This window comes from Gracilinanus agilis, chromosome 5 (assembly GCF_016433145.1).
Source record: "Gracilinanus agilis isolate LMUSP501 chromosome 5, AgileGrace, whole genome shotgun sequence".
In the NCBI taxonomy this organism is placed as follows: Eukaryota; Metazoa; Chordata; class Mammalia; order Didelphimorphia; family Didelphidae; genus Gracilinanus; species Gracilinanus agilis.
This window is the reverse complement of record NC_058134.1, coordinates 92,714,789-92,741,813: the sequence shown is the minus strand read 5'-3', so window position 1 is coordinate 92,741,813 and position 27,025 is coordinate 92,714,789. Positions and strand designations below refer to the sequence as shown.

The 27,025-nt window shown below is 35.6% G+C and overlaps 1 protein-coding gene across 1 annotated transcript in view; it reads left to right on the top strand.

Annotated features, from left to right (window-relative positions):
• DPP6 (dipeptidyl peptidase like 6) overlaps positions 1-27,025 on the top strand; it is a 993,205-nt gene that overhangs the window by 708,598 nt on the left and 257,582 nt on the right. The window lies entirely within an intron of this gene.

The window sequence follows — 27,025 nt, the reverse complement described above, 5'->3', positions numbered from 1 at the left end:
TTGCACAAATAAAATCACAAATCTGAACCTTTCCTACTCCTAACCTTCAAATTACACACACACACACACACACACACACACACACACACACACACACACACACACACACATACTTGGAGATTTATAAGGATCTCATAAGGACTTTTTATAAAATGAAACAAATAATTTGGTATTGCAAGTAATCATTCTGTGATCTTTCCTCCTTGTGTGAAAAACTTCTTAAAGTAGAGCTCACTAGTCATAATATCCGCAATTCTCAGTGTTACTACTAGCTTGCTTAAACATTTACTGCAGCAAAAGACCTATAAAAAGGAAATCAAGGCAATGGAAACCTAGGGTAGGATCAATTGGCTTAAAGGATTTTTTATGACATTGGAATGAAGTGAAAGGCTGACTATGGTGTCCAGCATTTTTCCATGAAACCATTCCATACAGACTTCACTGAAATTGGCCTTCAGTAGAATGGGCTACTAAAGGAGATGGTGGGATTTCAATTTACAGACATCAGAAAAAATTGGTTTGAGGAGCCACAGATAGAGCCTGATCCAATCCAAAATAATTGTGTTGCAATAGAAAAACTGGAATTAAGAGTTAGGGAAATTCTGGTCTATTCCAAGAAACTCATGCTTGCCAAGATAGGTATGTAACTGGGTAAACCCTTATCTGTTGGATATACTAGATGATCTCTCAGCCTAGCTACAATATATATTATCTTTGGAAGTCATATCTCATCCTATAATTCTATCTCAAGAAATATTTCTGATTCTTCATTTTTGAGCAGATGGCAATACATTTGTAATATTCTACCATCATTCTATCCTCCTGCACCTTTAAAAGCTGATCGAATAAAGCTGAATTTTTCAAACTTTCTGTTCCTGAAATAGCACTAAAATTGATCATTTCTGAAAGGCTTACCAATGGGGACATGTTAGATGGGCTGTCAAGTATCTTTGGGAATTAAATTGTCTTATTTAATACTATCCTCTTTCCTTCAGTACTGGATAAACCCCATATTCAAGGGTCATTTTAGAGAAGCAGGGGATTTGTATATGCCAAGAAGCCATTTTAGCTCTTAACTTCAATCTAACTACCCCACAAGCTTGGGAATCAGAGACAAGCATCTGGAAATTGTAACACTCACATCATGTAACAGAGAAAAAGGACTGAGTGGATAGCCTAATTCTGGAGAGAGATTTAGGGAGGAAAAATCTATCTATCAACACAGTTATTCAGGGATAAAGTTAATAAGTCCTTTTCCTCCTACAAATAATTATGCTTTAGTAGAAGACTTTAATCCTTCAAGGTCCTTAGGATATCCTTTAATATCCAAGGAAATTATTATCTAAAGATGGAACTTGTTGAATCCTGATATAGGAGGGAAATTTTTGGGAAAGAATAGCTTTCCTAATGCCCCTCAAATCAATCCTCACTCAAAACATATTTCCATCTTTCCAAGACTTAAGAAGGTGTCTGGCATAGTACTTAGTTGCTGCACTTCACAAATATTTATTGAGTGACTGACATCCTCCAGTGAACTCTGTCCTTATGTACTTTGTAATCTGTAATACCATTGCATTCTATAGTATTACTGAACTTCTTTCTGTAGGAGAATAAAATATAACATAGTGATCACTGCTTTGACAGTAATAAAAGGATAAAGATAAGGCCTATTACCTATGACTTCATTCCTATAAGGCATTCCCTGTATCAACATATATATATATATATATATACATATATATATATATATATATCAGCATAGCAGTATATCAGCTCTGATATTTTAATTATTTTGTTCCCATGTCAACACAGTGCCACCTTTAGTGCCACATTAACATGAAAATACAAAGAGAACACCATCCCTACCTTTTAGAATCTGAAAATTTGAAGGACCAATAATGCTGAAGTAGATTAACTTTTAGGAAAAAACCCTAAATGCAAAGGGAAGCAATTAAAATGGTGAAATTGTTCATTTTACTTTTTTTTGATAATTTTTATAATTCTGTTACTTTATTTCATTGAATTTTTAGGAATGGGACAGGAGTGGAAGGGAGTCATTTGCTGCAAAATCCATAGAAATAGGTGAAGTGAGAATTGTGGAATAGAGACTACAGAACAAGAAATAAAGGCATGAAATAGCACTGAGCAGACACATCAGCCTGATGAGGGCTTGAAGATAGCACACATAAAAGGAACTAGTTTACTTATGAGGTAATGACAACTCCTAATGTTATGTCTTATTAGTCACTACAGGACTTGGGAAGGGATAGTTTGTGCCCAGGAACTGGCAGATGTGATTAGCAGGGTCTCAGTCCAGAGTGTGAGAAAGTTAATGGTGCAGGAAAAAATAGGACCAATATGATTGGCCACTAAAGTCCCCAAATCAAAGCTGGAAATCCATTAGTGAATGAATTATTGGATTTAAGAGCTACTTAGGAATGGGTATATATGAGATCTTGGGCAGTTTTTCAAAAGCCAAGGGGTACCCCAATAGTCAGCAACAGAAAAAAACAGAGGGAAAGCCTTGCACAGAAAAATGATGATAGGCTTCAGGCAATGGAATGACAGAGCAACAGGCCCTGTGATGAAGAGCTTTGTGCTCCACATATCCACATACCTTCCCACTCAAACCCAATTATGAATCAGATTGCCTTCTAACAGATAAGGGGTTCCTAGCCATAACAATCACTGGGTGATTTCCAGGAATCAACAGTTTTGTAACAGATGTACAGATGAATCTCACATTGAACATTGGGTCATCTCACCAGATTCATAAAATTTAGAAAGAACTTCAAGGGGCTCTACTTGCTAATAATGGCCAGCATGCGTGTTTAAAGTCATAATATAGTAGAGACCCAGGATAGGCAATCATCTACCCTCATTGCTGTGAAAACATTCCTAAGCAAAGTCAGCTACATCTTTTTTTGGTACCTTCCAATTGGTCCTTTTAACACTACTTTCTCCACTGAGCTTTTCTGCTTTGCTGCCATTTCTCCTGTGTACCCATGGGCAAGTTGTTTTGATTCCCTAGACTTCATTTTCCTCAAACTATAAAAAATAGGGATAAGGATACACGGTCAGATCTCTCCTCTCAAGCTTACTACCTATGTCACCTTGGGCAAATCATTACATTTCACTGGGCCTCAGTTTCCTCATCTTTTAAATGGGAGTCAGGGTAGAGGAAAGAGTCTAAAGTCCCTTCTTATTCTCAGTCTCTTCTCCCCACCTTACAGGACTATTATAAAGAAGGTTCTTTCTCTGTCTCAAAGTGCTATAGCAATTCAAGTTATTATTGGACATTGGGGGAAGGGATAGGTTTCTGAGCTGAAGTTTTTACGTCTTTAATAACTATAGTAGCTAAGATGGACCACAGAGGATAGTGATTTCTTTGGAGGAATTTTATTGCTTTGGGCTTTTGTTGTATTATTTTAGTTTAGAAATGAAAGCAATGCCCAAACAATGTGATATATTTCTTTTGAGATAAAAACAAAGCTGTAAAAATAATAATAGACTTAAAGCAGTGCAGGTGGCCAAGAGTGTCAAAATAGAAATGATTTTACTTGGGTCTTATGATCATTTCTGTACTGAAGCATGAAATATTTGAAGGTGTAAAGTTTTTTTAACTATAAAAGATAGCAGATGTGGAGTAATTTCATTTTATTTTTTCCCAAGTGCAATCTTGCAAGAGACATTTGGGATATCAACTACCCTGTTTAATAATGGGTCTAGTACTACAAAATTGATTCTTTGGGTTTCTATCAATAGGCTTAACCACTTTCAATAACCAAAGGGCTTTATAAATTTCAGGGTGAGGTGGGAAATAGATTTCAATCTACAGCTTCTGGGATAGTTAACAGACAGACTATCTAGTCTACTAGTCTAGTTTAAGACCAGGCCTAGGCAGCATTGTGAAATAGGTGACATTTGTATTCTGGGCCCTTCTTTCTTTATGCCTTTCCTGTGCCCCTGGTATTCTTTTGGTGCCTTTGAACTGCCACCCTGAGTCTTAATTAGCAATTTTGGTGCCAAAGGCAAGTAATATAAAATGCACCTTCCAATCAGCATTTTAGGACAAAAATCAGTTGAGGGGAAAGGCTGAGATAAGGAGGAGGTCAGCTCAAGAATGGTTATGGGGAAGGTGAGGAAGAAGGAAAAATGTCATCTGTTAGCTTCCTTTTTTTAATGAAGTATCTTTGTTAAACAAATGCTAAGCTTACTTCTTTCTTTGCTCTTGAAGTGTAAATGCTTTCCAAACTCAGTAAATGAGAGCCTAGAGTCAGATCTCAGTGTTCCTACCAGTTATATCTCTGAATGTCTCTGATGCCTAGTAAACAAGAAGTCAATCATAAGATTATAGATTTAGAACTGGAAGGGACCTTTCAGGAAACTCATTTCACAAGATGAAACTTGGGCTCAGAGAGGTTAAAATGGCTTGCCCCATGGTACACAGCTATTAACTTTCCAAGGTAAAATGTGAATTCATGAAGGTGGTCAGCCATCAAGTGTGAGTTTAAAGGACAACAGATGAATTACCTGGGTGCCATATCATTAAACTAAGGATTTTGTAAGACTCAGAAGAAGGTCTCTAGGTAGATTTTCTTTCTCTCTTTCTTTTTTTTAAATTTTTTAAATTTAAATTTAAATTTTGAATATTTTCCCAAAGTTACATGTTTTGTGTTTTTTCCCTCTCCCCCAATCCCCACCACTCCCCTGTAGCCAACATACAATACCACTGAGTTTTACATGTATCATTGATTAAAACCTAATTCCATATTATTGATAGTTGGACTAAAGTTATTGTTTAGTGTCTACATCCCCAATAATATCCCCATCAGCTCATGTATTCAAGCAATTGTTTTTCTTCTGTGTTTCTACTCCCACAGTTCTTCCTCTGAATGTGGCTAGTTTTCTTTCTCATAAGTCCCTCAGCCTTGCTCTGGATCCTTGCATTGCTGCTGGTAGAGAACTCCGTTATGTTCAATTGTATCACAGTATATCAGTCTCTGTGTACAATGTTCTCCTGGTTCTGCTCCTTTCACTCTGCATCAATTCCTGGACGTCATTCCAGTTCACATGGAATTCCTCCAGTTCTTTATTCCTTTGAGCACAATAGTATTCTATCACCAACAGATACCACAATTCGTTTAGCCTTTCCCCAGTTGAAGGACATTCCCTCATTTTCCAGTTTTTTGCCACCACAAAGAGCATGGCTATAAATATTTTTGTACAAGTCTTTTTCCTTATTATCTCTTTGGGGTATAATCCAAACAGTGCTATGGCTGGATCAAAAGGCAGATAGTCTTTTAAAGCCCATTGGGTATAGTTCCAAATTGGGTATAGTGCCAAATAGAATGGTTGAATCAGTTCACAACTCCACCAGCAATGTATTAATGTCCCAATTTTGCCACATGCCCTCCAACATTCATTACTCTCCCTTGTTGTCATTTTAGCCAATCACTAGGTATGAAGTGGTACCTCAGAGTTCTTTTGATTTGCATTTCTCTAATTATAAGAGCATTTGAACACTTTTTCATGTGTTTGTTGATAGTTTTGATTTCTTTATCTGAAAATTGCCTATTCATGTCCCTTGCCCATTTATCAATTGTAGAATGGCTTGATTTTTTGTACAACTGATTTAACTCCATATAGATTTGATTAATTAGACCTCTGTCCAAGGTTTTCATTATAAAGATTTTTTTCCCAATTTGTTGATTCCCTTCGAATTTTGGTAGCATTGGTTTTGTTTGTACAAAAATTTTTTAGTTTAATGTTATCAAAATTATTTATTTTACATTTTTAAATTTTTTCTAACTCTTGCTTGGTTTTAAAATCTTTCCTTTCCCATAGATCTGACAAGTATACTATTCGGTACTCACCTAATTTACTTATAGTTGCCTTCTTTATATTCAAGTCACTCAACCATTCTGAATTTATGTTGGTATATAGTGTGAGATGTTGATCTAGAGCAGTGATGGGAAAACTTTTTAAAGAGGGAGCCAAAGGAAAGGAAATGCTCATCTGTCAGTCTGTTTCTAAGGCAACTCTTTTGAAGTTTCATTGTATTGTATCCTACTTATTGTATTTCTCAGATTCCAAAAATGTCGAGCTGCCAGATAGAACATTTCAGGGGGCCACATCTGGCCCATGAATTGTAGTTTTCCCATCACTGATCTAGACCCAATCTCCCCCATATTGTTTTCCAATTTTCCCAGCAGTTTTTGTCAAATAGTGGGTTTTTGTCCCAAAAGCCGCATTCTTTGGGTTTATTATAGACTGTCTTACTGACGTCATTTACCCCAAGTCTATACCACTAATCCTCCCTTCTGTCTCTTTGCCAGTACCATATTGCTTTGATGACCACTATTTTATAGTACAGTTTAAGATCTGGTACTGTTAGGCCACATTCCTTCATATTTTTTTCCATTATTTCCCTTGATGTTCTTGGTCTTTTTTTTCTTCCAAATGAACTTTTTTTATAGTTTTTTTCTAATTCAGTAAAAAAGTTTTTTAGTAATTTAATAGGTACAGCACTAAATAAGTAAATTAATTTGGGTAGGATGGTCATTTTTATTATGTTAGCTCATCCTACCCATAAGCACTCGATGTTTTTCCAATTGTTTAAATCTAGTTTTAATTGTGTGGAAAGGGTTTCATAGTTGTGTTTGTATAATTCCTGTCTTTGTCTTGGCAGATAGGTTCCTAAGTATTTTATATTGTCCAGGGCAGTGATGGGCAAACTACAACCCACAGGCCAGATGCAATCCCCCGGAAATGTTCTATCCAGCTGCTCAACATTATTCCTAATATGACAAATACAATGAGTAGGATACAATACAATGAAACTTCAAAACAGTTGCCTTAGAAACAGACTGACAGATGAGCATTTCCTTTCCTTTGGCCCCCTCTTTAAAAAGTTTCCCCATCACTGGTCTAGGGTGATTTTAAATGGAATATCTCTCTCTAAATGTTGCTGCTGTGATGTGTTGGAAATATATAGAAATGCTGATGATTTATGTGTGGTTTTTTTGTATCCTGCAACTTTGCTAAAGTTGTTGATTATTTCCACTAACTAGTTGATTCTCTAGGATTTTTTAAGTAGACCATCCTTTCACCTGCAAAGAATGATAGCTTAGTCTCCTCACTGTCTATTTTAATACCTTCAATTTCTTTTTCTTCTCTAATTGCTACTGCTCATGTTTCTAGTACAATGTTAAATAATACAGGTGACAATGGGCATCCTTGTTTCATTCCTGATCTTATTGGGAATGCTTCTAATTCATCCCCATTGCAGATGATGTTAGTTGATGGTTTTAGATATATACCATTTATTATTTTTAGGAAAGGCCCTTCTAGTCCTATACTTTCTAGTGTTTTCAGTAGGAATGGGTATTGTATTTTTTCAAAGGCTTTTTCAGCATCTATTGAGATAATCATGTGATTTTTGTTGATTTGCCTATTGATATGGTCAAGTATGTGGGTGGTTTTCCTAATATTGAACCACCCTTGCATTCCTGGTATAAATCCCACCTGATCATAATGAATAACCCTCATGATCACTTGCTCGAGTCTTTTTGCTAGTATTCTGTTTAAGATTTTTGCATCTATGTTTATTAAGGAGATTGGTCTATAGTTTTCTTTCTCTGTTTTTGACCTACCTGCTTTGGGGATCAGTACCATATTTATGTTATAAAAGGAGTTTGGTAGAACTCCTTCTTTGCTTATTATGTCAAATAATTTGTATAGTATTGGAATTAGTTGTTCTTTGAAGGTTTGATAGAATTCACTTGTGAATCCATCTGGTCCTGGGGATTTTTTCTTAGGGAGTTCTTTGATGTCTTGTTCAATTTCTTTTTCTTTTATGGGAATATTTAAGTATTCTATTTCTTCTGCTGTTAGTTTAGGCAATTTATATTCTTGTAAATATTCATCCATATCACCTTGATTGCTATATTTATTGCCTTATAATTGGGAGAAATAGTTTTTAATGATTGCCTTGATTTCCTCTTTGTTAGAGGTGAGGTCTCCATTTTCATCTTTGATACTGGTAATTTTGTTTTCTTCTTTCCTTCTCTTAATTAGATTTACCAGCATTTTGTCTATTTTATCTGTTTTTTTCAAAATACCAGTTTCTACTCTTATTTATAAATTCAATAGTTCTTTTACTTTAAATTTTATGAATTTCTCCCTTGATTTTTAGTATTTCTAATTTAGTTGTTAACTGGGGATTTTTAATTTGTTCCCTTCCTAGTTTTTTTTTATTTGAATGCCCAGTTCATTGATCTTTGCCCTCTCTAATTTGTTAATATATGCACTCAATTATATAAATTTCCCCCTGAGTACTGCTTTAGCTGCATCCCACGGATTTTGGTAGAATGTCTCATCATTGTCATTCTCTTCAATTAAATTATTAATTGTTTCTATGATTTGTTCTTTAACTGATTTTGGAGAATCATATTATTTAATTTCCAATTTAATTTTTTATTTATCTGTCCATGTGCCCTTACTAATTATTATGTTTATAGTAGTATGATCTGAAAAGGTTACATTTATTATTTCTGCTCTTTGGCATTTGTTTCTCATGTTTCTATGCCCTAGTAGAGGGTCAATCTTTGTGAATGTACCATCTGCAGCTGAAAAGAAGGTTTATTCCATTTTGCCACTTTTTATTTTTCTCCACCTATCTATTAACTCTTAATTTTTATAGGATTTCATTCAACTCTCTTATCACTTTCTTATTTATTTTTTGGTTTGATTTATCTAGATCTGATAGAGGAATAGTTAAATCCTCCACTAGTAGGTTTTATTATCTATTTCTTCTTTGAGCTCTGCCAGTTTCTCCTTTAGAAATTTGGATGATGTACCATTTTGTGCATACATATCGAGTACTGTTATTTCCTCATTGTTTATACCGCCTTTTATCAGAATATAATTACCTTCCCTATCTCTTTTAATCAGATCAATTTTTACTTTGGCTTTGTCAAAAATCATGATTGCAACTCCTGCCTTCTTTTTCTCAGTTGAAGCCCAATAGATTTTGGTCCAGCCTTTTATTTTTACTCTACCTATGTCTATCTGCCTCATGTGTGTTTCTTGTAGACAACATATGGTAGGATTTTGGTTTCTAATCCACCCTGATATTTGCTTCTGTTTTATGGCTGAGTTCATCTCATTCACATTCAGAGTTAAAATTATCAGCTGTGTATTCCCCAACGTTTTGATATCCTATCTTAGTTCTGCCCCTTCTTACACTATTTCCTTTTAAACCAGTGGTTTGTTTTAAATTAGTCCCCCTTATCCCCTCCCTTAGTTTACTTCCCTTTCCACCCAGTCCCTTTTTGTTCCCCTCTTATTATTTTTAAGGTCTAATGAATTCCCTCCCCCGTCTCTTCCCCTCCCTTTATTAACTCCCCACCCCACTGCCCAAACTTGATTTATCCCTTCTAACTTTATCCTTAGGGTTAGATAGAATTTGATATCCCAATGGATCTAGCTACTCTTCCCTCTCAGGATCAGTTTCACTGAGAGGAAGATTTAAGTATTTCCTATTAACACTCTCTTCCTCTCCTTCTTATAATAGTATTCATCCCCTTCCCTTCTCATGCCCTCTTTGTGTGGTAAAGATTATCCTATTTTTTTATTCCTTCAAGTGTCTCTTGGTGCCATCTTCTATTCACTCCTTTTTCCCCCATAGACCATTTAGTTATGAATGTTACGTTATGTTATGTTATTAATATAATGTTATGAATAATTCTTCTAATTATTATAATACAAATACAAATAATTTAATCTTATTGAAGCCCTTAAAGATGCACATTTCAAAATAAAAGTTTTTTTCTTTCCCCTCTCTTTTTTATTTACCTTTTTATGTTCCTCTTGGTTTTTGTGGTTGGATATCAAACTTTCCTTTTAGTTCTTCTTTACAAATACTTGGAAGTCTTCTATCTTGTTGAATGCCTATACTTTCCTCTGGAAGTATATAGTCAGTTTTGATTGGTAGGTGATCCTTGGTTGTAGACCCAATTCTCTTGCCTTTATGAATATCATATTCCGAGGCTGCCAGATCCTCTGTAATCCAGTTTGGTGTTCCTTGATATCTGAATTGTCTCTTTCTGGCTTCTTGTAATATTTTTCCTTAACTTGGAAACTCTTGAATTTGGCAATTATATTCATTATTGTTGATTTTTGAGAGTTTAGTGTAGAGGGTGATCTATGGATCCTTTCTGTTTTGCCCTATTGTTGAAGAACACCAGGGCAGTTTTCTTGGATAATTTCTTTTAGTATGGTGTCCAAATTTCTATTAATTTCTGATTTTTCAGGAAGACCAATGATTCTCAAATTGTCTCTTCTAGACCTGTTTTCTTGATCTGTCATTCTACCAGTGAGATATTTCATGTTTCCTTCTACTTTGTCATCCTTTTTTTACTTTGCTTTATTAGTTCTTACTGTCTTGCAAGATTATTGGTTTCTACTTGCCCAATTCTGGCCTTTAGAGACTGGTTTTCTGCTATAATCTTTTGATTTTCCTTTTAAATTTGGTCTATCCTGCTTTTAATGATTTCCTGCTATTTAATTTGGGTCTCCAATTTGCTGATCAATTCTTTTGATTTGAGGGCATCTTTCTCCAATTGGGAGTTTCTGTCTTTTAAACTGTTCATTTCCTTTTGATCTATTTCCCACTTTTCTTGCCAAACCTCTTCCATCTTTCTTATGATCTCAGATTTGAACTCTTCAGGAGCTTGTGACCAATTTTCATTTTTGGGGGGAAGGTTTGGATGTGTTTACTTGTTTGTCCTCTTCTGCTGTCTGCTCTGTTGTCTGAATTTTTTCTTTGTAAAAGTTATCAAGTATTAATGCTTTCCTCTTTTTTTCTCTTGGTTAATTCTTGGGCATTGCTTGCCATTATTATGTTGGTTTTTCTTTCTCAGTCAGAAGTCTGGGTGAGGTGGGCAGGCTCTCTGTGTATAGAGCCGTGGAGCAGTTTTTGCCTGAGTCACAGTGCAGTGCCACCCCTCTCAGCTTTATCCTTGGCCTAAGGTCTGCATTCTTTAGGCTCCTGGGGTCTCAAAGCTAGCTGTTCTCAGGGTCAAGCCTCCTGGTGATCTCCTTGCTTGCTCCTCTTCCAGAGGCTCCTTTATGAGTTTCAGCACACTGCTTCCTCAGTCTCTCACCCCTTCGCTCTAGGTCCACCCCCAACTCCGAGCTCAGGTCTGTCCTCAAAGTCCACATTCTTTAGCCTCTTGGGGTTTTAAGTCTTGCTACTCTCAGGAGCAAGCCCCTGGTGATCCCAGTTAGCTGCCAAGAACTTAGTGAACGCCCCACACTTGCTCTAACTCTTGTGTGCTGGCTCTGGGACTGTAGGTGGGGTGGGGTGGGCAGGTTGATCATCTCACGTTTTAGTGAGAGCTATTTTACCCCCTTATAGTGTGGAAATGCCCAAATCCCTTGTACCTTCAATGCTGTGCCCTATTATGGGGTCTCTTTATTCATCTGGATTTGGTTTTAGTGTCCTCTTGAGGTATCATGTATGGGTCGGTTAGGAGAGTTAGATTTTCTATGGAGGATGTATAAGAAGAATTGGGTAACAAGAACCAAAGAGAGGAAGTATCAATGAGCTTTTTGTTTTGATGAGGGATTACTCACATAAATCAGACTTACTGAGCTATTACTGAATTTGGAATGAATTAGTTTAAGAGACTGAAGATATTTAGCCTGAACAAGAACATGCTTAAGTTGGATGAGTGATGTCACTAAATATTTTAATATCCCTCATATGAAAGTGGAGTTAGTTTTTATTCTGCTTGTCTCCCCAGAGGGCAGAGGTAAAACAACTGAATGAAAGATAAAATGTAACACACAAATTCCTAACAATTAAAGCTGCCCAGGAATGGAATATGATACTTCATGCAGATATTACTTACTTGGCAATCATAAATCTTCAGTACAAGCTAGATGGCTATTTCTGTCATAGCTATATTTGAAACAAAGGAACATCATCATTAGCCTCCAAACTGTAAAAGCTGTTGACAATATTTGTACTCCTTTAGGTTATATAGCAGTTGAAGTTAGATCTTGTTTATCAAGAAGATTTAGATTGAATTGGGAATTGACTTGACCTGATGGCAATCCATGCCTACACCTCAAGTGAAAGCCTCCCCTGCCAGTATCCTTTTTTGTTTCCCTATTGGAAGCTTTGATGGGCTCCTGGACTTGGCTAAATATATTCTAATATGTCGTTTCCTTGAGGTCTTGTGTCCTAAAATCCAAGAGTTCTTCCCAATCAATCAATCAATCAATCAATATTTATTAAGTGCCTGTTATGTGCCAGGCATGGCACTAAACACTGGATATACAAGGGAGTCTCTGCCCACAAGGAGTTTATAATCTAATAAGGAGACAGCACACAAATATTTACAAAGCAAGCCATATACAGAATAAGGTATCCCAAAGAATTTGGCTTGAAAATTTGATGTGAGGGCATATGTTGTAATGCTTTCCCTGGTTTTTAATGGTTTGGTTCTATTTTGGGGGGTTGCCACAGGAGATTTGTAATCCAAGAAGGGATGAAACTAAAGGATTTTTATCTCAGTCATAAGACTTTATGATCTCTTTCAACTATGAGATTGTATGGTTTGAAATATACTACTTTTATGTACTAAATAATTACTAAGAAGGTATAATACACACTAAGTTGTTTATATACTATGACTTGGAAATCTCATGCCTAAAGAAGTCAAAGACAAAACAAAGAATAAATAATAACAATAACTAGCATTTACGTTTTGAAATTTGCAAATTATTTGGCAAATTACTTCATTATGTTTTTTTCATTTGACTCTCACAACAGCCCTAGAGATTAACTCCCTTTTCTAAAGGAGGAAAACAAGGCAAAAATTGATCAAATGCCTTTCTCAGGGTGTCAGAAGCTAGATTTGAATTCGGTCTTCTTGATTTTAGTTCCTATGCTTTATATCCACTAAATTTCTACCTCTGCCTAACTGCCTACATATATCTATATCTGTAGATTTATCTATTTAGATATTTAGATAGATTCATAAATAGATGTAAAGTATTCATCACAGCATCTTTCATGGTAACAAAAATCTGTTAGTGAGTAATGAATGAACAAACTGTGTTCTATAGATGTAAGGAATATTATTGCTCCATAAGAAATGATGAATATAAGGATTTGAGAGAAAACAGGAAGATTTCACTAAACAGAAGCAGAGTGAAAGAATACAATATGCACAATTACCACATTGTTGTAAACAAGGATATTATTGTAATAACTCATGTTGGCTCCAAAGGAATGACAAGGAAATGTACCTTTTCTTGAGTCTTTTGAAATTTGGTTTTTGTATCATTTGATCTTGTTTAACTGATTTTCTTTTTTAAAAGAGAAGACTCACTGATTGTATGGATATAGATCTAAAAAATATTGTGATATGAAAGCAAAGGCATCAATCTTCACTTATTTAAAAAGATGTGACACAAAAGCTTAGAACCATTGTTTTATTTTAGTTATTGGATCACATGCAATTTTCTTTTAGAGCTACAAGTTTGTTTTGTTCTTTTTTTAAAGCCTTTCCTTTCATCTTAAAATCAATGCTACATATTGATTCTAGGACAGAAAAGTAGTAAAGGCTAGATAACTTAGGGTGAAGTGACTTGCCCAGGGTCATACAGCTAGGAAGAGTTAGAGGCCAGATTCAAACCCAGTACCTTCTGTCTCTAAACCTGGCTCTCTATACAGGGATACACCTAGCTGCCATCTAGTTTGGTTAATTTTTACAATCATATCTTAAGATAACTTGGTCTTAGTATATATTTTTCCTTCATCTGTCCTGCCCCTTCTAGTTTCTGGTCTTTGTTTTTTTGATTTCTCAAAACTACAGATTTAGGAGTACCACTCCTTTCAATCACAATAGAATGCCAGCTATCCCCACAGCATTCTTGCTTAGTTTCCTGTATACTACAGGTTCTTCACAAGATAGATGTGTGAACCTTGAGCTCTAAGTCTAGTTGTTCACGTTGTTGCTTTTTTTCCCCCTAAAGAAGACTTTTCAATCTGAGAATCACAGAGAAGTGATGTCACCTGGAACTAATACAACCTGACAAGCACAACTCCCCCAATTAGCTGTCCCTTGCTTACTTGAAGTCACAGCTGTCAGACCAATTCAAGCCCAGGCAGAAGGGCTGAACTGATAGCCTAGAGTTTGGACTCTTGTTTCTGGGACTAACTCGATCAGCTGTAATCATTCTTGATCCTCTCTGGCCTTAAACATATGGTTGGGCTGGAAATACTGAAAAGGATTTTTTTTTGTTTCAAGGCAGCTCTCCTTCTGCACCAGTGACTTTTCACACCCTTGTTATCTAATATTGACCCTTGAAGGGATGTTCAAATCAGTCAGGTAGTACAGTAACATGAAGGGGCTTATTTTAGTTTGGCTTAGTGGTTATATTAAGAGTTACAAATGGTGACTTTCTATATTGAGTGAAACAATCCTACTGAAAGTATTTTTGAAGTCTCCCCTCCCCCCTACACTTTCTCCCTCTGTAAAGTATAAAGAACATTTATTTACTTGAATGCCAGATTTTCACTTCTGTCCAGGAGTTTGTTGGCCAAAAAGTGATGGGGGACAGTTAGACGTCTCCCCCTTTTGTTAGCACCTTTAGTAACACTTGATCATGATTCTTTGGAGTTAATGTTCTGGTTCAGAAAAGCCTCATCTAAGTGGAAAGAGCAATAGTCTTGAAGTGATAAGTCCTAGATCTGAATCTTAAATTTATGTGTTAGTCACATTGAGCTACAATTTCCTCATCTTATAAGTGAAAATAAGTAAAATGTAAATATTGTAGTTAAACTGAAGAGAAAACATGAGATTTCTTTTTAAAGGAAAAAAGCAAGAATACAAAAATACTCTATGACTATGAGATTGGGATGAAGGTATTGACAATTCAATATCACTGTTGTTTATCCTTTTTCAAAAAGGACCAATGACTTCACAAGGGTGATACCTTTTTTATTTAAAATTTTTATTTTTCAAAAATATTTTTGCATGTTTACATGATTCATTTTCTTTCCCTTCCCTCTTCCCTCCCCTCTCCTAGAGCTGACAAGCAAATCTACTGGGTTGTTCAAATGTTATCATTTGATACCTATTTCCACATTATTCACTTTTACCAAAGAGTAATCTTTTAAAGCCGAAACCCGAAATCATATACCCATATAAACAAGTGATAAATGATAAGTTTTTCTTTTGTGTTTCCACTCCTATAGTTCTTTCTCTCAATGTGGATAGCATTCTTTCTCATAAGTCCCTCAGGAATGTCCTGCATTATTGTATTACTGCTAGAAGTAAAGGAGAGTTCCACAGTGTTTCACTTTCAGTGTACAATGTTCTCTTGGTTCTGCTTATTTCATTCTGCATTAGTTCTTAGAGATCTTTCCAGTTCATATAGAAATCCTCTAGCTTGTCACTCCTTATAGCACAACAGTATTCCATCACCATCTATACCACAGTTTGTTTTGCCATTCCCCAATTAAGGGAAACCCATTCATTTTCCAATTTTTTGCCACCACAAAGAGTGTAGCAATGAATATTTTTGTACAAACATTTTTGTTATTATCTCTTTCAGGTGCAAACCCAGTAGTGGTATTGCTAGATCAAACAGTATGCATTTTTTAAAGATAAGGGCCATATCTTGATTTACCAGTGAATTAGAATTAAGTAAGGCAGAGTTGTCCAAAGTCAACAGCCTCACTCTTTTCCAGAATCATCAATGTCTAGTGGCAAAACAAAAGTCAGAATGACTGATAATGCCCTGAGATACAGTGGATGACCTTGACTTCTTTAATGTCTGACCAAACTCTAGGCACTCCACAGTGCCAGCTTCAATTGCCTACATGGTGGAACAAATTGTTCTCATTTACCCGTTCCACCAGGGGAAGTCTTCACATGCTTGGGTTGGACATCCCCTTAACCTACTTATGGTTTTGAGGTCTATAGGTTACTCTCAAGCTAGTTTAGCCCATCTACCAAGATAGTTTTACTGGGGTATGGTTGCTGTGCATGCTATAGCTTCTTGGAGCCACGGATAAGAGTTGGGTGACAGGTAGGCAACAAAGATAGGTAAGAAGCCCCAAAAAGGTTTTGAGTAAATCCTCAAAAGAGGTGGTAGTCCTCCTGTAAACCCCAATTCAACATATGGTAATGATGGGAAAATTGTTTCACAAAAATCAGAATTTTTGGACAAAGGGAACAAAGTAGACAGAAAATAAATGTGACCAGTGATATACAGTGGTACTTCATAAAAGGTTAGAAGGAGCCAAGAACTCAGAATTCAGTTTAGATCTAGACTGTGGGTTGGAGGGACAAAGCAGAGGCAGAGGAAACTATGTAAACTTTCATGGTGATATGATGATGAGTTATTGGGCCAGGGGCAAAGGTAGGGAAGTCTTACTAGCTTTTAGACAGTCTGATACCAGGCTAAGATCAATAGGGGAAGTGAAGGTAATTTAGTGATAGCAGTTGGGGCAATTATATTTTGAATTTGTAGAATCATAGACTTTTTGGGACAACCCCCGTAGTCATCTAACCCAGCCAACAACTGAAGGGAATCCTCACTCAAATAGTGATTTTGAGAGTCTGCCACTCCAACACAACCATCTGAAGTTAGGACCAGTCCTTGGGGACCTAAAGTGGATCAGCAGATGTATATTCTTGTAGTATGAAAATGATCAGGTTTAGAAATCTAGCCTCACACAGAATGTGAAGTACCACAATAGTGACTATTGACACACAGAAGTCTGATATGGGAGTGAAGGAATGAGTTTGGATTGCTTTTCAAAGAAGGATTAACCAAGATCTAGAACCAATGCCCTTAGAACCAGGAGTTGGTTTCTCTTCCCCTTCCAATTGAGCCATATTTTGTCTAATACAAATCTTTGCTCTCTCCTTGAAGAATGGATTTTATTCAGGTAGTAGTTGGATGTAAACTCTTATTAAGATTAAAATTTTGAGTCTGACCACAGATTTATAATCTTTATTCATCAGAAAGAAGAAGGGGGAGAGAATAGAATTATATTAATTTTAGGGAAAATTTATCCTAATCTAGCCTCTTCAATTAGCTTGCTGTTTTGCAGTGGCCATGTTGGTCCTCCAGGCAGCACCACCACAGAAACCAAGAGATACAATCTGGTCTGTCCTCAGTTTATCAAACTCTCTCTGCCCGCTGACTCTCACACATCACCCCTCATGAGCCAACTGTTACCCTTTCTCCTTTACGTGGGCTGCAGAGGGGGCATGTGGCCTGCCTCCTGCCTTGTTGTCCACTACCTCAATTGCTGGCTTTTCCCACTCACTGCAGAGGGTACCAGTTTTGATTCTATCCATATGATCAAAGTGCCCTCGATAATTTCCTTCACACATTCTTAAATGAGCATGCCTTAAAACTCTTGGAGTTAATTGCTTGCCCCTTAATCTTTTTCTCTTTGCATCATTCAGCAAATGTCATTAGCATCAATATGATGAAAGAATCAGCTCTCCTTCCCCTGTGTCTTCCCATAAGTTGTCACCTAAATGCAGAAAATATGGCCCTTCATTAGGAAGCTGCAAATTTTTTGCCCTTATGCTGTCCATCAGGCAGTTTACACATGAATAGGCTGCCTCTAGCCGGTCAACAAATTCTTCCCTCCAATTACAAGCAAGGAATTAGGGGGGGAAAAACCTGCTCATTCCTCATATATCAAGACTTTTTTCAAGGACATTTAGCTTACTCTGACTATCAAGAATGAAGGGTCTGGAGGAACATTTCACTGAAGTTGACAAAGCCAAATAAGGGAAGCAGATTGATCTGTTCTGAGGACAAGTAGATTCTTTCATTTAACATCATATACATGGAGAAGATCAGACTAAAATGACACCCCATTAATAACTTATAAAAGCATCTAATTAGTTAGGGTTAATTTGGTATTCATTGTAAGAACATTCATCATGGGTTATGATGGCTGATGTTAGCCAAGAAATTAATATTACAGGGCTGGAAATCCCCTTATATATACCAAAATAATAGATTGAGTCATATTAGTGCATGATTTAATAGCTCTACCAAGTGTATCCTTCAAATTGAAGACATTTAATGCAATATGGTTATCACTTCATGAATCGGCAAACCTAAATCACTTCAAGATTCACTTAGATCCAAGCAGAAACACTGAGATTAGTAAAGTGCCTGGCACATAGATGTTTAATAAATGCTTATTGACTGACCGAATAATTAATCTAGACAAAAGGGCTATTGTAACATAGACCTTAAAGATCACTAACAAAGGACCAGCATTACTAAGTAGTGATTAAGGGATGCTCCCTAACCTCCACAAAGCCCTTTGAAGACAATTTCAGATTGGAAGAACAATATTGCAATATTAATAACTCACATTTATATAGAAGTTCTAATTTTATAAGCTATTTCCCCACATTAGCATGGCAATATTATCATTCCCATTTTATAGATAAGGAAATTGAAGGAAGCAAAGAGAAAATAAATGACTGGACAAGAGCCTCATAGAAAATGCCAGAAATCAACCTTAGCTCTTTTGATAAGACCAATGCTTTTTCCATGGTACAATTGTATTTTCCAAATTAACTGATTATTTTTTCAATTATTTCATTTCTCTCCCTCCCATCCCTATACTATTGGGAAAAAAAAAACAAAAATAAAACCTCATAACAAATATGCGTAACTTCACAACACAAATTCCCACATTGACTTTGTCCAAAAAGGTAGGTCTAATCTTTCATCTAAATATATTATCTCTCTGTGTGATGCTTGACAGAAGATACCCTAAAGCAGAAGAAAGTAGAGGGAAACAACTGGTTATATATTCTGTGGTTCCAATGACTTACTTCTGTCACTGTATAGGAATGGAGGAAAGTCAGAAGAAAATAATCCTTGGATCATTTGGGTAGGGGAAGGAGGGTTCTACGGGACTTCAAAAGTCCTTAAACTCTAATTTCAAAATGTTGACAAGATACTATCAATCTGTTTACCCCCTTAGATTATAATATGTTCTATTTTCTACTTTGCCACTGTGGAAAAACTTAGAAAAAGCCAGAGGCCAAGTTGAAAATAAGTCTGACCCAAGAATCTTAAATCTAGTTGCATGAATGGCCCATGAAACAATATTTCCTTCCTCATCAGAGATTTTTTAATGCAATTGTGATTGAGTTTATTATTTCTTATGAAGACTCTAATTTCTAAGGATGCCCTACATAAGCCTTTGCAGTATTAGGTTAGAGAATTTCAGGATAATCCATCATGTGGAATTTAAAAACACAGAGTTCTACATTAAGAAAGACTCCATTTATTGATAAATACTTCAGATAATGTAGCAAGGCAGCAATCATTTTTTAAAATTACATTAGACATTAGGACACAAAAGAACCAACCACAGTTACATTTATAGCCTCAGGAAAAACCATTATCTTCAGTTCTGGACAGAAGACAGTTGGACTGCCTCTTAGATGGTTGGGCATCTGTCGAATGGTCTGAGTCCTTTTGACATTTTTCGAGGAGAGTAAGGAGACAGTAGTCACCTGATCATCTGAGTAATTTTCTTGGCAGGCTGACATAATTATCATTTGCCTGACCTGCCTTGTGCAATTCTCTCATCATCAGAAAGAAAACACTTGTTAAGTGCTTAAAATATTACAAGCAAATACTTTGTGTGATTCTATGCTCACATTTACCACATGTAATTTTAAAAAATGACAACCCATGATCTCTTCTTCTGAAATACTATAAAATTTACTGTATGATGCATCTTAACACTTCATCTTATATTGCCTTGAGTATTCAACTGTTTTATTTGTGTATGCCTTATCTCCCCTGCTAGACTATAAATTCCTTGAGGGCAGGAATGATGAGTGTTATTGTGGAAAGAGTACTAGACTTAAGATTCCCAAAGCTCAGATTCAACTCCCAACTCAGATACTTACTTTTTGTTTGAGGAAAGTAATAATGGATGGAATATTACAGTTGGAGCCAGAAGATGTCAGGTCAGAATTTGCCTCAGATACATTAATAACTGTGACCTTAAACAAATCACATATTATTTTAGCCTCATTTTCCTTATCTGCAAAGTGGAAATATAACATCTACCTTATAGTCTTATTAAGAGGAGCAAGTGTTAGTGAAGTGCCACCCTTGAAGCTTAAAAATTAAGGACTTAATTCTTAATATATAAAATGAGAGGGATTAAATTAGATGATATCTAAGTAACTTCCAATTCTAAATCTGTGATCATATGAGCTATTATTATGTATGTAGTATAGAGTGGCCCAATTCTCTATACTACATGAATGATCCTTGGCAAATATACATGCACACGCAAACACACACATATATATCTATGCATATAATATTGTATGTATATACACATATATATGTATAGAGAGAGAATAATTAAATACAAAGAATTTTGGAATGAGGGTACTAGCTGTTGGGGAAATCAGGAAAGGTTTCATGTAAAAGATGATTCATAAATTACCTTTATTTTGAAGGAAGAGAGACTTTAGAAGATCAAGATGAAGAGATGCATGCAAAATTAATACAATATGATTATGGGACAACAGTGGCAAAAAGAAGGGTGGAGGAGATTGGGAAAGTCATTGGGCCCATTTAAGCCTTAGTTTAAGAATTTTGACTTATTTCATAATCATTAGATTAGAGACTTGGAATGGACCTGTGATTTTATAGATGAAGAAATGCCCTTTGTTAATTCAGGTTGAAACCTTATCTACAGTTTAGTCTTGGAAAGCTGCCTGGAACATTAAGTGACTTACCCTGGATAATTTTTTAGTTAAGTATAAGAGAAATAATTTGAACTCAGGACTTTTATTCCTTCAAGACCAATTTTCTCTACCATGTATGATAGCCCTTATTTCAAAGCTATAAGATTCAAATGGGACAGAGTATTTTTAAAGCTGTAAAGCACTATTCAAATATATCATTACTACCTTTTGTGTTCCCATACATCACACAGCAGAAAGCAGAGCATAGTCACTGACTATATCTTTTTGAATAAATGAAAGCAAGAAGTAAGGATAAAATTAAATGTTATACTCAAGGATGAACTAGCCAGAATTCAATGAAACTAGCCCATTCTAATGTTTACAATGAAAGAGAAAGGACAAAGGGAGACAGAGAAGAAGGGAGAGAAGCAGCTTGGCAGAGTGGCTAGAGTGCTGCACTTGCAATCAAGAAAAATGAGTTTATATTCCTTCATATACTATGTGATTATGATTAAGTCAGAAGTCTGCTCATCTATAAAATGATGTTAATGATACCTGTACTAACTATATCACAGGGCTATTGTTGTGAGGAAAGTACTTTTGAAAACTCTAATATGCTATGTATATTATAGTTATTATAGTTATTATAGCCAGAAGGATAGAAATTAGACAACTTGGGGAAGAATAATACATAAAAGAATGGTACTTAATCAGGAATGGTTTTACTATCTTCTGATACTTCCTGGACAATAAATAAATAATACAGAAATGCATCAACTGCCCCCTAAATTTTATCCATTCCCTGAACTTCTCTATTTCTGTTGATGCAACCATCTTTTGCTCAATCCTCTAGGCTTAAAAAAATCTTAGTATTTTCTTTGATCATCTCTCTTTTTTACCTCTGACTTGCCCCAGTTGTCTGCCTGCAGTATTCTTCCTCTCCCTTCCTCTAATGTTCTAACCATTAACTGTGTATGTTTATTCTGACATAGACCAGCCTAAAATTGGCATTTGCAATAGCTAGCAAAGATGAGGTGAGTGGGCTTTTATTGAAAACAATATAGTAACAGGTTGAGAAGATAAATACAGTTGCAGAGGAGAGAATATTCAGCCTACTTAATAAGACAAACTGTTTTCAAGGCTTGTGGAAACTATTTTGTTGGTGCTTACTTTCATTTCAATTAGAAATAGCTCGGAAGTTTTACCTATTCATTAAAGTAGAACTGGGAAGACCTTTATCTGCAAAACTTTTGTTAGATATTACATAGTATTGTAATATGTACTTTAAAGTAATAAAAATATTTCCTTAAAAATGTTTATACTTCACACTTACCACTGATTGGCATAATCATTCTTAATTAATGAAAGTTTATTATTTTAGCATTCTGGGGAATACAGATAACCTAATGTTTTTTAAACCTTTTCTTTCTGTTTTAGAATCAATACTAAGTATCAGTTTCAAGGCAGAAGAGCAGTGATAGGCAGTTGGGGTTAAGGGACTTGCCCAGGACCTCCTCAAGCTTCAGTTTCTTAATCTGGGGGGTGGGAGGGGAAAGGACCATCATACACACACTTCTTTCTTTATAAAATCGTTGTAAAGAAAGCTTTTTATAAGCTGGAAATTTCTAAATAAACATATGCTATTATCACTATTATTCTCTCCCCCTTGAATTTCAAATTTTCACATAATACTTGTGGCAACACATTCAGTCATAAGCTAAGCAACAATAATATAACAGAAAGGAAATATTAAAGTAGCATGATCATGTATTGATTTAATTAAACTATTTTCCACCATAGCAAGAAAAGTTCAGACTTTCTTCATTCAAATAAGGTACATGAACATTTAAAATATCCTGAGTCACTGAAATGCCCTTCAAAGCATTCTGCTTGCTACTTCCTATAAATCTAATCACTAAAGGACATGGTGCATTATAAACATATTTTGCCTATGCTAGCTTTGAAATTTCCTGTGTATTATTACATTACATCATTATTTAATGGCAGAATTTCTCAAACAAAAAGAGCAGAATAGTAAAAAGAAGATCCATCAATTGTACAATAAAATGACCAGCAATTGATATTGAGGAGCTATAAAATATTATTTTAGCCCTTGGATTTGGGCACACTCTGTCAGAACATGTAGTGTTTCCCAGCCTTTACCCATCCTCCTATAAAAAGAAGGCATACAAAATTAAACCAATGAATTGAGATGGCTTCATTCTTTAATGTTCTTACACCAAGCATGTAAGCTTTCTCAAAAGATGCTTTATTTAGTATTAATGCTTTAGGATGATTCCTCAGTAAAGAAATCCCAGAAATTGGATATATAATCTTGTCTTATAGCTGGAAAGAGACTTCCAAAGTCATCTAGCCCCATTACTACCTAAGCAGGCTGCCCTAGAAAATATCTTCTACTACTGGCTATCAGTCTCTTCTGCTTGAATAAATCCACAAATAGGGAGACTAGAAAGCTAGTCTTACTTTTGGAGAGCTCTGAATATTGAATCATCATCATCTTCTTCTTCTTCTTCATCCTCTTCTTCTTCTTTTCCTCCTCCTCCTCCTTTTCCTCTTCTCCTCCTCCTCCTTCTTCTGCTTCTTCTTCTCTTCCTCCTCCTCCTCCTTCTCCTCCTCCTTTCTTCTTCTTCTTCTTCCTTCTTCTTCTTTTTGGTATGCAACAGATAGAGAGTATCCCAAAAGTCTGGGCTCAGTTTTAAAGTTTCAAAGTTAAAATTGCATTAAGTCTTTTGGATCTCCTTATATATGACTCTCTGCAATGTGTTAAAGTCATTCCTTCTTTTCCCACCCTCTGTGATCAAATAGAACAAGTCTAATACATTTCCCCTAGGAAAACTTTTCAAATACTAATCTGGCCTCATCCTTTCAAGCAACCTTTTTAAGCCTTGGCTTTTGTTGAGACAACATGATAGCTGATGCTTCCAATTTTTGTGTTATTGTGCTTTCTATTCCCTTGTCCAAGTCATTGATAAACATGTTTAAACAGAATAGGTCTCACACAAGCTAGTACATCATTCCTCTAGGATTCTTTGTCCATGTTGGCATTAATCCATGAATCACCATTCTTTGAGTCCAAGGCTTCAACTGATTATGAATTCATTTACATATATCATTATATAATATACATCTTTCCACCTTGTCTACAAGTATATCATAGAATACATAAGTGGCAAATGGGTGGCACATTGGATAGAACACCAAAAGTCAGGAAAACCTGCACTCAAATATGGCATCAGAGACTCACTTAAACTGTTACCCTGAGCAAATAACCTGAACTCTGTAACCTCAGTTTCTTCACCTGTAAAATAGAGGAAATAATAGCTTCAACTTTCAAGCATTGTTGTGAGGACAATTATGTGAGGTCATTAGCACAGTGCCTGATACATTGTAAGTAAATTATAGCTGTTGTTATTACTAGTACATTGCCAAATGATTTGCTAATATTGTATATGCTATGTTTATAACGTTTCTCTGATGTAGTGATTAATAATCATTTCAAAAAAGGACATTAATTTAATCTGGAATAGGTTTTTTTCCCTTCCTGATAAACCTGATAAAATATTATTCCATTAACAATACATTCCAGAAGTTTATCAGGATTCAAAATCATGCTCATCAAACTAAAGTTTAAAGAATCTACCTTAAGATTAGAGACATTTTTCCCACATCCAAGTTTCTGGCACACCCATAATTTCAATAGTATTTTTTCAGAAGTCGGAAAATTTGCCTCCTCTTATGACTTTCACTAAGTTTTATTTGTTTATTTGTTTTGCTCTATGTATTTCTGTACAGACAACTGAGTCTAAGGGTATCATCTGTTATTGTTGTTAGTGTTGAGTCAAGTCCAAATCTTCGTGACCATAATGCCCATGGAGTATTCTTGGCAATGATACTATAATGGTTTACCATTTCCTTCTCCAGTAGATTAAGGCAAACAAAGATGAAGTGATTTACCCAGGGTCACACAGTTAGTAAAGGTCAGAAGTTGGATTTGAATTCAAGTCTTCCTGACTCCAGGCCCAGAGCTCTGTCCACTAAATGGTTTAGCAGCTTCTTGGCTATTATTGCTACCTGTTAATTACTGGGCAATCCCACCATTACTCTTCTCTGTATATTGTATCTTCTACACTCTGCGGTATCTGTCCTTGTGGACAGTTTTTCAGCCACTCTTTATTTTCAGTTTAATCTACTCTTTTCTAACCAATATATTCTTTTTGGACCTCATAAGATCTGTTTTATTACTAAAGAAAGACCTATCCTTTCTCTATCCTAATGCTTAGTCCAGAAGCTCAAATGTCATCACTAACGACATCCTCTTATTTTTAAACTCTTACCTTCCATCTTAGAATCCATAGCATGTATTGGTTCTAAGGCAGAAGAACAGTAAGGGCTTGGCAATGAGGGTTAAGTGGCTTGCCCAGGTTCACACAGCTAGGAAGTGTCTGAGGCCAAATTTGAACCCAGGACCTTCTATCTGTAAGCACAATCCCCTTAATTAGCTATTCCTCTCTCATATCTTCCTTTCTCTTCTAATGTCCCAGCCTTCAGTTGGCAGTAGTGATTTAAAAAGACAAATACCAAAATATTTTTCCTTTGTTCCTAAGCTGTTCAATTTCTTGCCTAGGACTTTTTAAATAAAAAGAAAATCAATCATTAACTTAATAAACTATCAACAGAAATAAGCAAATAAACATACAAGATAAAAATAAAGTTTTATATAACATCCTAGCCTTTAACCAAATAAAAACAAACATCAATAAAAATAATAAAAAAAAAACAAACCAAAAGGGGAGATGGGCAGATTTCACTTTGTCTAATTCTAGATCTCCCTGAAATTCTACTAATATGGCTTTTTTCTTTGTTGTCTTTAAATTTAGTTGTAATCAGAATATACACATTTCTGATTCTGCTTATCTCACTTTCCATCACGCCATATAAATCTTTCCATTTTGTTTGTATTCTTGATATTTATCTTTTGAATTTATTATGTCATATACTTAATTTTGCATTAATATAGCCTGATTTATTTAGCCATTTTCTAAATACTATATATATTTTTTCTTCCTATTTTTGCTATTACAAATAAAATAGCTAAATGAATAATATGATACATAACATATAGTATTTTATTATTTTTATGATATTTTAAAATAAAATTCTGGCAATAGAATCATTTGGTGAAAGAATGTGACCCATGTTGTGATTCTAATTATATTTTGTGATATTGTTTTTCAAAATATTTATTTCAATCTCCAATACTGCCATTTGCCTAATATTTCTTATTTTTTAAACCCTTACCTTCCACCTTAAAATCAATACTAAATATTTATTACAAAGCAGAAGAGTGGTTAGGACTAGTCAACTGGGGTTAAGTGATTTGCCCAGGGGGCCACACTTCCTAGGAAGTATCTAAGGCCAAATTTTAACCCAAGACCTCCTTTCTCCAAGCCTGGCTCTTATCCACTGAGCCACCTAGCTACCCATTGCCATTTATTAAATCTTAGAGATGCTTTATAGGGCCCTTCTCATACTATCAATTGCTCACATTTGATGAGCTGCAGAAAGCTCTCCATCGCACCTTTAGAAGATGGCGTGCCTCCTTATTCACTTCATGTTAGCGTATGACCTCTTCATTGGCATGTTTCCCTTCTAGTGAGAAATATGGCTCTTCATCGTTATGCCACATAGAAAGCCACTTTCTCCTCCAAGGATGCCCTTCCACTCTCTGTAGGAAGTTCAAACCTATTCCATAGTATTAATATACTTCAGAACCAAAGACTTTTAGACTTCCATATTTAGAAGGCATAACAGAAGTCACTGAGTTCTGCCTGGACTTGAGCAGTAACCGTTTGATTCTTCTTCTGTCTCTCCGTGTCATATTCTTCTGTCTTCTATCCTCTGCCTCTTCAGATCATTATTCCTTTCTGTCCCTTTTGATGTGCTTTCTCAATTTTTTTCAAGCAAAACCTGATTTTTCTTTAATGGGTCAGAAAGAACAAAAGCATTTTGCTAGCCCTTTCACTTTTCCTCTTTCTAGGGAATAGCATATTTTTGGATATGTGCATTTGCTGTTTAGTGCTGGAATATAAATAAATATAGTACAATCCATCCATGGCACTGAGACATTCGTGGGTAGCATGGCATACTGGGAAGCTTGTCTGAGAGAATCGAGCTCAAATCCCGTCTCTGACATGAAATATCCTCATACAAAT